This window comes from Cuculus canorus, chromosome 22 (genome assembly GCF_017976375.1).
Source record: "Cuculus canorus isolate bCucCan1 chromosome 22, bCucCan1.pri, whole genome shotgun sequence".
NCBI lineage: Eukaryota > Metazoa > Chordata > Aves > Cuculiformes > Cuculidae > Cuculus > Cuculus canorus.
In genome coordinates this window covers 1,990,520-2,005,537 of record NC_071422.1, presented here as the reverse complement: position 1 = coordinate 2,005,537, position 15,018 = coordinate 1,990,520, and the positions used below count along the sequence as shown (strand labels likewise).

General features: G+C 47.6%; 1 protein-coding gene across 3 annotated transcripts in view; it reads right to left on the bottom strand.

Moving 5' to 3' along the window:
• Positions 1–15,018, bottom strand: part of HIVEP3 (HIVEP zinc finger 3) — an 84,580-nt gene that overhangs the window by 51,717 nt on the left and 17,845 nt on the right. The window lies entirely within an intron of this gene.

The window sequence follows — 15,018 nt, the reverse complement described above, 5'->3', positions numbered from 1 at the left end:
TGTGCCAGCGTACCATGCTCCATTTTGCTGAGACCAGAATACATTCCTGTTTATCTCCAGCAAGTTACTAAACCAGCCAGCCTTGCTTGTCTTGCAGTTGCGGCACTTTTCCTGAACGAGGGAGGGTCACTCAGGCTTCTGGGGGTCTCTTATGTACATGTCTTCATGTGGGACACGTGGGCTTGCTCCCAGCTAAGCCTCTGCTGGAAGATGCACTGCTGTCTGAAGACGTGGTGACACTAAGCCCTGCAAGAATCTGAGGCAACTCCTCCTCAAAACCACTTGTCTTCCTTTCTCTTAGATAAACACTGAGGGGTAGGAGGCTGCCAAGAACCGCCAGCACTCGTGGGATCACCATCCAGCTGGGAGTTCCCTCGACAGGGCCATCTGCAGAGGAACTTGAAGCCATCTGATCCCAGGCGCAGTTCACGAACCCACTGCTCCAGATGTGACCTCGGCTGCTGGAGGCCTCAGCGGTTCTGGTGACACAACTCACACTCCTTACGAGGCGGCAGGAAGGCCGCAGAAGCTGTCTGCACGAAAATAACCGGCTGTCATTACTGCTCTCCAGCACTTCTGGGCTGTGCAGGGAAAGAAGGACCATGAAAAAACCTTCCTGAAGGAGGGGGCCGAGTTAGAAGCTGTTTTAACTCTTTGCTCATCACAGCAAGAAATCAAAACCTCTCTATTCTTCAGGAGAGAGCCCCAAGTGTGCTTTACACTGAGGTGCCCTGGAGAGATGCTGTGCAAAGGCACAAATGAAAAAGATGTGAGGGCTGGAGCACCTCCCATACCAGGACAGTCTGAGAGAGATAGGGCTGTTCATCCTGGAGGAGAGAAGGCTCTGGGGAGACCTTAGAGCAGCTTCCAGCACCTGAAGCAGCTCCAGGAAAGCTGGGGAGGGGCTCCTGATCAGGGAGTGCAGAGATAGGACAAAAGGGAAGGGTTTTCAGCTGGAAGAGGGGAGATTGAAATAAGATCTTAGGAAGAAATGTTCTGCTGTGAGGGTAGGGAGGCCCTGGCCCAGGTTGCCCAGAGCAGTGGTGGCTGCCCCATCCCTGGAGGGGTTCCAGGCCAGGTTGGATGGGGCTTGGAGCCCCTGATCCAGTCGGAGGTGTCCCTGTTCCCACAGAGGGGTTGGATTGGATGACCAGTAAAGGTCCCTTCCAACCCAAAGCATTCCATGATTCTATGAAATACCCACAGTTCTTCATGGCTGCAACGAGATCTGCCCATCACCCATCACTCTGGAAGATTAAGACCATCTCAGAGTGAGGAGCTCAGCTTATAGTTCAACAAATTTAACACAAGATTTAACATATGAAGAGCTGATTTCATAATGAATTATTGTTATTAGTAATATTTTCCAGCAAAACTAGCATGCTTCCGCTCTAAAACTCAAAGCCATTGACAACCTGGCTAATTAGACTAATTATCCTCTCTTTCTACTGTGACCCTACATTCCCACATACACAGGAGATCTCTGTGCACTTCTCAGCGTTAAAGCATTTGAGGAAAGAAGGAAAATTTCACAAACCAAGGCAATACCAGAACCACACAAAAAAAATCACTCCTCCCCTTCACCGTTCGCCGCCTGAATACGCACACACCAAGGGTCAGGCGATCTTGACTTCTTACGGAAAACTGATCAGTCTTCAGCCTAAACTCCTCAAGGCTGTTTCATGCAAAGCAGTTCTCTAACAGCATGAAATCCCCCTGACACCAATGCATGGACCTTGTGGACTAGTGTCCCTCCCTAGTGACCACTCCAATTACCCCACAGCCTCCAGGTCCCTCACCCCACAGCAGCTCTCCTGCTGAGCAGAGGGTTGTGTTATTAGTAATGAAGGTCTTTGCTCAGTTCAAAAATTGGAAAAGCTTTCTACGCTGAAAGAGGGGAGATTGAGATGAGATCTTAGGAAGAAATGTTTTGCTGTGAGGGTGGGGAGGCCCTGGCCCAGGTTGCCCAGAGCAGTGGTGGCTGCCCCATCCCTGGAGGGGTTCCAGGCCAGGTTGGATGGGGCTTGGAGCCCCTGATCCAGTGGGAGGTGTCCCTGTCCATGGCATGGGGTGGGACTGGATGGGATTTAATGTCCCTTCCAACCCAAACCATTCCATGATTTTATGATTCTATGTTATCAACACCAGCTTGCGGGCACAGGCTGCTCTGACGCTTCAGCCCAGTGTTTTGCCAACGACCCCACATTCGGAAGCATTCTTCAGTCTTGTAAGGGGACTGAGATACACCCAGCCAAATCTCAGAAAAGCAGCGTAAGCGCTCAGCCTCTCGCAACCTTGAAAACCACATAATTCTGCCATCAAATAGTTTGTTTAAATAAGAATGGCAAGAAATTCCCAAACATTGAAAACCACTGGTTTAACTGCTGATCTAAAACATCTGCAAGAAATATTCACTGCTTGAATGCACCGCTACTGTGCTGCGAACCCAACCAAGAGTTACACAAACCAGTTCAATCACACGAAGCCAAAGCACCCACCAAAAAGAAAGGTTTAGAAAAACTTGGCTATGCACGTCTTATTATTCCCCTATGTTTAACATGCCAAGTCCTGAATAAAGCTTAGAGATGAGAGCACCCAAGCATTCAGAAAGACACGGAACTTCCAAGAATCCAAACCGCCACGCAGAGATGCCAGGTGAACATCATCACAAGAGTCAGCCAAGCCCCTGCCTGCAATCTCCCACCGGACTATCCCTGTTTGCAGTTTATAGAAATCCAGTAATTCCTCAGTCTTATCTCTACACCAGAACCAGCAGCAAAACAGAGCAACAAAAATATCTTATTAGGTCACTTTGCCTTTTGTCTGAGGTTCTACACACGAAGCAGCACACAGTTACAGTCAGTCTGCATTCATATTTTTTAACTTATATGCATGAATTTCTCACGTTTTAAAGAGGGACCCCTCTTGCTCTGCCTTTTTGCCCAATTTGTGTAACTGCCTGGGCAGCAGCAGGTCCTTCAGGACAGGGAAATGACTTTAAACACTTGCAATGAGTAATGATGGCTTTTCCCCACTCCTCCATCGTGGAGAAACTGAGCTGGGCTAACAGCCACCTTCTAGCACTCCGTGATCCAGAGATCACGCGACTCAGATTGGCTCCAGGTTTGAAATGTGTTTGCTTGCGCCACGTCCCTACTGAGCTCCTCCTCAAAAAGAGACTAAAATGAAAAAAACAAGTAAACATGCTTTATCATAAAAAAAAATGGAAGCATAACTTTTAAAGAGTGAAAAACAACTTGGGAAGATGGAATATTACAAAAAGAAGAAGTTCCTAGGCAGTTCTGCACACCACATCCTTGCAGTCGGATCCTTTCCTCCAGCAACTCGTCGGCTTTGTGAGCAGCAGCAGTCTCTGCCCATTCCCTCTGGTCCCACTGGTCTTCTTTCCATCTGCTTCTGCCACATCCCAAAGCCTCTCCAACCTCTCCCTCCTCGAGCAAGCCCAGTGGTGTCCCAGGAGGAGGAATGATCTCACCTTCCTTCCCCAGCATAGCAGCTCCCTCGGCTGTGCAGATGAACAATGATATTCATAACATCAAAGATCCACTTACATCATGGGCCACCTCAGGACAAAGCACGCAAGCTGAGCTGCTCTCCTTCCAGCAGCAAACCGTGAAGAATTGGAAAATCTTTCCTAAATGTAGAGTCTGGCTCTTGCAATCCCACTGCTTAAGGATGTAAGAAGCTTTACTCCGTTCTTACAAACATTCTTGCCATCAGCAGGATTTGTGCGCTCACCTCCAAATTATGCAAAGGCAACCAGATCCAGTGGGAGATGTCCCTGCCTGTGGCAGTGGTTGGAGCTGGATGAGATTTGAGGTCCTTTCCAACCCAAACCATTCAATGATTCTATGAGTAAAATTTGGAATCCAAATTGGGAGTGGGGAGTGCTTAATTCCCATTCTCAGGAACTTGGTCCCTCTCTAGGTGCACTAACCAGTCAGTAGATGGATTTCACAGGATTCATGCGCTTAAATGCATGTCACTTTTTGAAAATATGATTTAGGTACACCTTACACTCAGACCTCTGCCACTTCCATAATGCAGAATGTTCTGAAGAATTTCACATCCTGTTTGTCATAACCGGGATTCTCTGGTAGCCAAAGGCATTTGGGAATCAAAGAATCATTAAATAGGTTGGGTTGGAAGGGACCTTGAAGATGCAAAAAGCCACAAACAAGTTACCAAACAGAAATCTAAACTAGACATAAGGAAGAATTTCTTCACCATGAGAGTGGTGAGACACTGGAACAGGTTGCCCAGAGCAGTGGTGGCTGCCCCACCCCTGGAGGGGTTCAAGGCCAGGTTGGATGGGCCTTGGGCAGCCTGATCCAGTGGGATGTCCCTGCCCATGGCAGAAGGGTTGGAACTGGATGGGCTTTAAGGTCCCTTCCAACCCGAACTATTCTATCATTCTATGAATCAGATTATCATCTGCCTTCAGAAGAGACCTGTCTCCTCATGAGTAATGTTTTCATCATTACAGAGGAAGTCCCCAAAAGCCAGTTCTGGATTACATTCTCAGAGTCATCTTCCTGCCATTTACCTCGCGGAATATGGATTGAGGAACAGGCAGTTGGATCTGGGTCTGTCTATTTGAACATCAGGTTTCTAAGTGATTGCACAGTACTTGGAATCCACTAAAGGGCTTCTATAAATCACATTCCTGTATAGAATAGGCTGCCTGGATATGCAGATGCTAAGACCTGGCTAATCCTAAGTAAACCTGGTAAAAACGTTTGCCTTCTCAATTTTTCCACTGAATTAATTGCAGAGATTGTGTCACTGAACCAATAAAGTGAAAACGCCACAATCTCGCTGTTTGCCACAAGCTCATAAATAGTTTGCTAACATGGAGAGGTTTTCATTCCAGACGTTTGGCCCATATCAAACAGCGGCTAAGAATAAGACATTGTGTCATGCCTGCGAACCCGAGCTGCAGAAGAACAGCCCGGGTGCTCGTGGACTGTCGGGCTTTGCATGGGTTCGTCTACACTATCATTTTCAAACCCTTGGCAAAGACAAGTGTACAGCTCTCCTTTTATTAAACTGCAACAAAATTCTTTCTTTTACAAAACTGAGGGCATGTACAGCCTTGGAAATGCAGACACAGACCCAAGTGCTATTAATTTGGCACTTGCATGCACCCATTCTTGTGTCATTTCCCCTATTCTGAGCTCACCTCTGACCCTCAGCCTCTCTTTCTCTTCATTTCTTTGCCGGTGACAACCCGTACCACTTTGCCCTCCACCCCACACCCTCCCTCTTGTTGTGAGAGATCAGATCTTCCAGTCTGACCCTCTCCAGCTTGGATAACTGCAATCTCTTATCTTCTAACCTATTTCTACCTCTCTCCATCCCTGTTCAGCTGCCAAAACTGTCAGATCAAATCCCACTCTTCCTTTCGACTGGCTTCCCCTCCCCTACGTGATCAAGGTACTGTGAAATGTTCTTCTGTGTCCTTTCATCTGCTCCTGGATCTCACAATTTCTCTCATCTCTCATGCACAGCTCTGTTCTGCCAACAGCACTGGACCTATGATACTCACTGTACTAAATGCTGTTTATCCATTTCGCTTTGTAATTCTTCTGCACGAAACACACGTTAGCGGGCTCACAGGTTACATCCTAACTCTCCCCAGCTAGGATGACAGGGTCATCGTCTCCGTGTTTACCTTCTCCCCCTCCCAGACTCCATATGCTTTGTGCCCTCCCTGTGGAGCATGACTCTGGGGTAGTGCACGCAGAGTCTCATGAGTGAATCTCAGTCCCAGAAATGAGTCCAGGTTGCACATAGGTCCAGGAAAGAAGGAATGCCATGGTCTAAGCAGCTCCAAGCAGAGACACTAGGTCTAAAACCAAAACACCCACTACTGCCATCTTCGACTTTGCTCCCGTATTTGCAAAGGGATGACTGAGAAAGGGAGAAGATGATCTCCAGGGTCGCAAGTCTCTGGCAGGGCCTGTAGTAACATGAATGCATATCTCCAATGAAGAAAGAAAGAAAATTGTACTCTGTTCCACCCCAGAAGCCCACTTGCTTGTTGGTCTTAGAGCCTGCATAATAGAGACCGCTCCTCTTTATCTACCTGGACTGATACTGGGATCTACAAGCTGCTATAAGCAAATAATTCCTAAAACAAATGCAATTAATGCTAGATTTTTAATTCATTCAGTGCTACAACAAGAGACTGACAAGCCTGGCAACTGGAGCACTCTTCGTTCCCCAAGCAAGACATAGCTCAACACCAGCAAGACAGGTTTGCCCTCGTCAGGTACCCCAGGAACCTGTGCAAAGCATCAAAGACATTTTCTTGCTTGATACTGTTAATTAATCTGTATTTTCCATGATTTGACCTGAAAGCAAATGTGAATTCTTGTCTTTGTGTAATGCAGAGAAGATAAAATCATGGTGAGTGGAATAAGAGGGTGAAAAAACCCTGCTGGGAATGCTTGGGTCCCTCCACTCAAGGGCCACCCTCAGCCTCTGCCCCACGTCACGCTGGGGAAGCCACTGGCTGGGCGGCTGGATGCTTAGAAAGATTTTCACTTGGGAGGAAACAAACCCATGCAGAAGGTTGAGCATCCCACACAAGGTCAGAAAGGGAACTGGAAATAACATTTATTAATAATTGGCTGCGGGAAATTAGCATCAAGCTGCATTACGAGCGCTGCCAGCAGGACATGTCAAGAAAGAGGGCTGGCTGCGTAGGCAAAAATAATTTAGGAAGAATAATAAATGAAATCAGACAACAACCTTGACTAAAACCTTTTCTGTTTGTCCAGTTTCCTGGGAAAACAGGAATAAGCTGCAGAATGAACCTAATTTGTCAAGTGAAGTGAGGAGATCTTCAGGACAGGAACCATTAACAATTCCCACTGAGGAATATTAAGACATTTAAAGACATAATATGAAGCTTAGCAGTAGGTAAGTTTGTGTGTCCCCTCTTACAAAGAAGGAAATTGAAGTGTAGAGAGGAGAATGAGTTATCCCAGAGTCACAGTGAATCACAAGTCCACCAGCCCCCAAGTCCCACTTTCTGCTCTAACCACCACAATTTGTTGTCTCCAGGATACGTTCAGGAGGCCAGGGAACAGCGTGTTCAGGAACCGCTCAGCACAAACACAGCTGGTGAGAAAGGAAAGCCGTCTCTCGGGCTCTGAGCTGTAGACACATGGGGACACCCTGCATTTGGGAGCCAACGTGGAGGTGGTGCAGGGTGGCTGGTCATCACCAAAGCATGAACAGAAAAGCACAGGGGCCCAAGCACTTGCAAATGTATTGTCACAGAAACACGTAACCGTTTGGGTTGGAAGGGATCTTAGAGATCATTTGGTTCCAACCCCTCTGCCATGGGCAGGGACACCTCCCACTGGATCAGAGGCTCCAAGCCCCATCCAACCTGGCCTGGAACCCCTCCAGGGATGGGGCAGCCACCACTGCTCTGGGCAACCTGGGCCAGGGCCTCCCCACCCTCACAGCAAAACATTTCTGCCCAAGATCTCATCTCAATCTTCCCTTTTGCAGCTGAAAGCTGTTCTCCTCATCCTGTTCCTGCACCCCCTGATCAGGAGCCCCTCCCCGGCTTTCCTGGAGCCCCTTTCAGCACTGGAAGTTGCTCTAAGGTTTCCCTGGAGCCTTCTCTTCTCCAGGCTGAACAACCCCAGCTCTCTCAGCCTGTTCCCACACAGATGTGCTCCAGCCCTCGGATCATCTTCGAGGCCTCTGGACTTGCTCACTTTTCATTCAGCTGTATCAGAGCTAAGATGACGACAAAGTGGGTCCATGCTTAAGTGACTAGAAACACGCGGACGATTTAAAGGTTTTTTTTGCACCTGCATCCATAAGTGGAAACCAAAGAGGGGAGCAGAGAGTACGTTGAGTGCGAATGATGCTGATTGTCATTGCAGAGACCTTTGACAAATGTTCAGGGGAAGAACCGGCTCACAGATTGCGTGTACAAAGCAAGGATAACATGAAGTGCTTTGAGCCCTGAGCTCTGTCCCAAAGACATAACATTTGCATGAAGCTAAAGGAGTGGTTATACAACCAGAAGCTGCTCCTGACAGAAATTAATAACCTGTTTTAAAGTTAATAACCCGAGGTTACTTCTATATTATACAAGGTTACTTATACAAGAGCTCCTGGCACGCAGCACCATCTGCTGAATGGCAGGATCGGGGACTGGCGCTGGTACAGAGCTGGCCCACACTCTCCCTCCGAAAGGAAATCTGTCAGCTCTCCCAGACACATCGGCTCTTATCTAACACATCTCGGCAGCGGCTCGAAGCAAAAAGCTCAAAGCAAGCAGGCAGGCGGAGGTGTCCAAAGTCAGAGTTGAGCAAGCTGCCCCTTTGCTCTGCTGCTCCCTGCCCTGCCTCTACCTGTGAAATTCTCACTTTCCTCCTTTTCCAAGTGTGGTTTCTTGCCATCTTCTTTGTTGTTCCTGATCCACGAGAAGATTTCCTGAACAGACCACTGAGAAAACCTGATTTTTCAGTCTGGCTCCTCTCTGAATTATCAGGGAAAAATATTCTTTTTAAATTAAACACAAAATTTTAAAAAAAAATATATCCAAATTGTCATGAATTATCATGGGAGGGAAAATAATTTGCATTGAGTCGAACTGAACCTTTAGCTTCTAAAGATATTTTAGATTAAGAATGCAATGATTTTCAAAGCCAAAAGCCCATATTCCTTTCATTTTGAAAATATTTTCTCTCCGGTTGCTATTTTTCTCCTCTGCTATTCCTGAACGTAGCTTCCAAGCTGCCTTTCTCCTTGCCTGCAAACCTGTCTCTTCAAACAATTTCTCCTTTCATCTTGTCAGCATCGGTAAAATTCACAGCTCCATCCTGCCTTCAGTTGCCACCCTGTCTCTTGTCTCTTTTGGATTGTTAGCGTTTTGAGATGAAAATGTGCTTTGCTTGCGCTAAGGGAGAAAAAAAGAGTGTAAACGTATGGTGCTCACAAAAGACCTTATGTTGTTTGAGCGGGCATGAGGAGCGAGGTTTGTCCTTCCCTCTGGATGGAGCACGGTGCAGCCCCCAGCACCCAGGAGAATGGATCCTGCATGTGGGCATCGCGACCCTTCAAGGGGTCCGAACACCCGGAAAAACGGCCTCTCTAGGGAAATAGAGACCAGTTCCATTGGTGGGCATTCCTGGAGAGCTGCCAGCTGTCATCACGCCACATCTATTTTCACATGAGTATTAACAAACTCAGGGTATGCTCTTCCCTTCCTCCATCCTAGCATCCCCACCACAGGCTGGTTAATCATTTTCAGGCCTGCCTAAGGCACAGGGCTGGCCCTGCCACTCTCAACCAGCGGGGGCAAAGCTCCCCTCTCCATTTGTTGTAAAGCCCTATCTAAAAAACAAACCTCCATATCATAGATCAGTTTAGGTTGGAAACGACCTTAAAGATCATCCGGTTCCACCCCTCCTGCCACGGGCAGGGACATCCCACTGGCTCAGGCTGCCCAAGGCCCATCCAACCTGGCCTTGAACACCTCCAGGGATGGGGCAGCCACAGCTTCCCTGGGCAACCTGGACCAGTGTCTCATTCTTCCTAATGTCCAGCCTAAATCTGCCCCTCTCCAGTTTATACTCATTCCTCCTCGTTCAATCCACACAAGCCTTTACGAACAGCCCCTCTCCAGCTTCCCTGTAGCCCCTTCAGGTACTGGAAGGTCACTATAAGATCTCCTCTGAGCCTTCTCTTCTCCAGGCTGAACAAGCCCAACTCTCCCAGCCTGTCCTCGTAGGGAAGGTGCTCCAGATCATCTTCGTAGCCCTAGAATTTCCACATATAACACTTCTTTTTATTGTTTTTAAGGTTCTTTCCAGACACAGGATAAATACTCATTCACAAGTAGATGCTTGAGACTTTAAAATCCCCTTTCAGAGAACAGCTTGACGCACACGGGTCCTGATTTTCAAAAACTGCCGAAATGGAGCCCAGCAACATCTGCTCGTCGCTGCCCAAGACAGGGAAAATCCAGCAATCAAACCCTCTCAAGATGCTCACATTAACACCAAGGGTCGACCTGGCACTACAGCCCTAAGAGGAATATTTTAACACCAATTTTTCCCTCCCGTGCAAAGCAGCCCAGTCTCAGGAAATCCCCTGCCACTGAAAAATGCGACTACAGGAATTCTTTGCCTATACCTGTGTCATGGTTTAGCTACGGTCAGGCCTAAATTGGCAGCTAAAATGGAGCAGTTGGGCTTCCAATTCCCTCCCCCCACGCTCCGAGGGAAAAGAGAAATGAGAGGGAAGAGACATGTGGGTTGGAAAGTAAAACAAAACCAGCTTTAAATTAATTAATTATAATAGTAGAAATAGTAATTATAATAATAGTGATGATTATTATGATGATGAAAATACTATTCATAAGAAAAGAATAAAATATATACAAATATATATGAGACTGTCACCCACCCCGATGACTGCGTCCCATGGACGCTGCACAGCAGGCATCGGGAAAATGCTGAGCGGCAGCAGGGAGCTGAACTCAGGAGGATTCAGGAATGCACGGATATAGGATGAGCAGTAAAAAGACAGATGAGGTCCTCACTAGACATCATCCATGGAAGAAGGAAGGACGACCTTTGTGATCCCTCAGTTTTATCCCGAGTGTGATGTGTAGTAGCTTTTTTGCAGGCCCCTTTCAGGTACTGGAAGATCTTATAGTGACCTTCCAGCACCTGAAAGGGCTACAAGAAAGCTGAAGATGGACTATTCATAAAGGCTTGTGGGGATAGGACAAGGGGGAATGGGTATAAACTGGAGAGGGGCAGATTTAGACTGGACATTAGGAAGAATTTCTTCACTATGAGAGCACTGAGGCACTGGCACAGGTTGCCCAGGGAAGCTGTGGCTGCCCCATCCCTGGAGGGGTTCAAGGCCAGGTTGGATGGGCCTTGGGCAGCCTGATCCAGTGACACCCCATGGCAGGGGGGTTGGAACTGGATGATCTTTAAGGTTCCTTCCAAGCCAAACTATTCTATGATTCTACATTTCTATGATTCTAAAATATGACTGTTTAACCCCAGCCCTGATTTGCAGAGATTTATACTCATTTGAGGCACCGCCCTGAGGCTCTGAAGCGATTTCACCCCCAGGATTCCAGCAGGTTTGCAGGTAAAGGAAGGAGCATTAGCTGTTAAATCATGCTGGGGCACACGGCAGCTGGATGTGCTACAGACTCGTGCTCATTCAGATCCCTCCTTTGCTGCTAACGTGCGTGCTCGAGTGTCTTTGGGATAAACGACTCCTTTTCAAATAAACATGGTGAATTCTTAGAACTCATCTAAGCAGCAAAGGAAATCCCCTCAACAAACCAGGTCCAAGGCAGGGGTTTGGAGTTACACGCTGAGAAACTTTGCTTGTTTAACAGAGAGGCTTTCTCCGGGGTAATAAAACTCTCGCATTGCTGTGCCAGGGATTTTCCATGAGGTGTGTGTCAGCGGGTGGTGGGAGCTGCAGTTTCTGTGGCCGGTCATAGAAATGGAGTGAGATCACCCCAGAGAAGCCGACCACAGATCCCAGTGTGTCCACAATGGCAAGAACTGGGAGGAGAGCTGGGGGAAGGGAGGTTTGCACGCAGCTAATGGGTCCCCCAAAGGGTTTTAATTTTTTCCTTATGCATTCACTAATTAACAGGCATGTCCAAGTCTAATAAAACAGTCCCAAGGCTTCTCCATTTCCCTTCAACCCAGGGAAAAGTCTCTTGTTAGACAGGCTAAGGGAGACAGATGCACAACTCCACCTTCTTCCTGGTGCCTAAAATCCCACCAAGCAGCCCTGCAACGTGGAGACAGAGGAGAGGACAACCCAGCAGCCTCTACCCCGCCTGCCCCAGTGCTCTCAAGGGAAGGCAGGGATCAAACCTCATCCAATCCTCCTGTTATTTGTACTGTACTAAAGGGAAGGAACTTTGCCCAGGCTCAAGGGAGCAGTGATTTAAGGTGAGGATTCATGACCCCAGTTCAGAAGACCCTATGGCCGGTGAACCTGCAACTCTGTCACCTACTGTTGAGGACAATGAGTAAGGGACACAGATTCATATCTGAGTCAGACCATACTGAAGTCTAGAGCAGCCTGGGTCACAGCAGCACTACGAGCATCTGCCTTAATGTCAAAAGATACGTTCCGTTACATTGCTATGGGTTCTTCTCGCTCATGTGTGGATTTGCACACATGGCATGGTGTGAAGGGGCAGTATTGTTCTAACGTGTGAATGCAAGTATGCTCGGGTCTGCAACAATAAGGTTGCAGCCATATGTTTTGTTCTTTAAAGAGGGAAAAAACTAGGACAGTTTTCCAAAGAGAGCCTTCCTTTTGACACAGTTTTCACTTTACACAGCACTGCCTTAGGGACGTCAGTTAAGGGTAGTGGTCTTCAACCTCCTTTATCTTGGTATTGCTTCTCCTACAAGTTGCAATCAAGTAGTGCAACAATCCAGCTGATGGGCCCCATAAAAGCACAGATAGTTATGGCTATGAAATAGAAGAACATGTATTGACTGGAGCTACCCCCCTGCTATCAGATTTCATCACGGTAATGCTAATGCACAGTAAACAGGCAACATTTCCCTGACAAGACCATGATACCATCACAGACCTCACTCTCAATGCAGGTCGATACCGATCTACAGTTTCATGATGTAAGATTTCAGAATGGGCCTCGTGGCTCCAAGGTACCAGAGAGCATTGACGAAGGTGACATAGAGCCACTGAGGAATCACGGCACTTCTCCTGAAACAGTGCTGGCCAGCTTGACCTTCAAAGAACATTTTCACTGCCCTAAACCACCACAATATCCCCCAGGACAAGTCCAATGGATAGTTTTATTACCTCCTTCAGGAGTACAAACTTTGACCTGGCTGCTTAATGGTGTGGTTCTACTAGACACAACCTAACGAGGCTGTGTCCAGTGTGTGCACGGGATGTTAAATGAGTCCCACCTCCTCTGCAGTCAAGTGCACAAGGTGTGCTCGTGGGGCAGGGATTGAATGCTGGTTGCAATGGAGGTAAAATCACTGCTGAAATTACATATGGAATGATCTCGCTCTCTAAGAGGAATTTGTTCTTTAAACAGAAGCCCAAAAGAAAACTCTGTGTAGCCCGTCTACAGTCGACTGTGAAAAGTAAAGGCAGAATTGTACAGGTCTCTCCTGCAGTCCCCAGGAAACCAGAGACACAACAAAACGGGACTACAGGTCTTCATCAACACAGAAGGCCAAGGGAGGTAGACTGGGTCACTCAACAGGAGCTGAAGACCTCCACCGCCAGGTTCTCTTGACAACCCCACATCCTGAGAAGGCACAACAGGGGCCAAGTGACATCCTTCATGGATGGGGAATGAGGGAAGAAACTGAGCCCAAGCACACCCTGTGCATGGCAATACTGAGCCTTGATCCTAAACCCAGGTACAATCATACCTCAATGCTCAAGGAACCCACAAACTGCTGCTTCCAAAACACTCCCCAGAGGGTGAACATAAGCAAAGCACCTGTTGACTTTCACAGTCAGGGAGACATCTTCAAATGGGAGAGATTTTGCGAGGGAAGTCAAACTGCCCAGCACAGCTCCAAGAGCCTCACTGGTTGGTTTGTTAAACGTGGGCAGTGCGTATGACGAAATATGAAATATGGCTTCTCTGAAAGCCAAGAAATACAATTCTAGCCAGCAGCAAGGGAAACAGCAGAGCGGGTCCTGGCAATGCTCTAAAGTAACGTAGCAAAGAGGGAAGATAGCTATGGGATTGGAAAAAACAAAAGACCATACAGAGGGGAAAAGTAAGTGTTGAAAACGGCAGTAATAAAGGCAAGAGCTTGAAAGAAATAAAAAATGAGGGGAAGAAGAAGCTAAAAGGGCTGCAGCAACTCCACCTTTTGTGGTAACACTTGAGGATCTTTAGAATGCCCCTACTTGGTTGAGGCTACAAAGTTTGAGACGGCTCTAAAAGATTTGAAACCAGCTGCATCCCACTGGAAGGATGGACCCAGCCAGTGGAAGACCACGTGAAACCAAAAATAAGGAGAAGAATGAGACAAGGAAGAAATTCTTGATAATGGATGCACTTTCTGTAAAACATTTTGAAGAGAGGGCCAGGGAAGGAGTTGGATCCTGCTTGACCTCCAAGCAATGTGTACACCATGCGATGGAGATATAAAAGTTCTATCTGCAACCTGGTGTGTTACATTAGCGCCTGTGCTTGGCATTAAACAGCTCCTACATTCTGTCTCGCATCCAGAAGGATGGGTGCCGTAAGTCAGCGCTACAGGAGCTTTAAAATAAATCATAGCATACGTTCAGGATGACTAATGCGTTCCCTGATGCTGGCTTATAGAGAACATGTTGGAAAAGTTGCTTTATTTTGTGTCTGTCATTTAGAGAATGTGACTCCACATCCGCTGTACTGGGCTCGGGGATGCAGACAGCCTCGTTGCGGGTGGAAACAGCTCGCTTTGGTGGGGGCAGCCAGAACTGAGCACCCCCGTGTCTCTCCTCAGAAAACCTCTGCGGAGCTGCTCGGTGCAAGGCAGGGTGATTTTCATTCACATTAACTCTAAGCCTCTTTAATCACATCTAGGAAGGAGTCCGAGAGTATCTCTGAAATGGTCGCCGCTCCAGGAGAACCCAGTCAAGGGGAATGGAGGCATCTCATGGACTTTAAGGCAATAAAACCCATGGCTCACATTGTCCCACGGGCCCCATCTGCTACATGAGGGTGACAGCAAAGCACCAAACCCATTGTATTTCTCAGCCTGTTGCTTTCTTGCCATTCCCTGGCTCCTCCCAAAATTACTCCATGTGACCACCAGCACAGGTTACCTCTGCTGAGAACACGACAGGGAAAGGTGCTTCCTTTACTGGTTGAGCTCTCTGCATTCACCATTCACTGCCAATGCATATCTAAACCTGGGCTGAGCACACAGTGCTTACGTCTGGGTGAGAGGTGAGTTGTCCTGATCAAAGAAGCAGGTT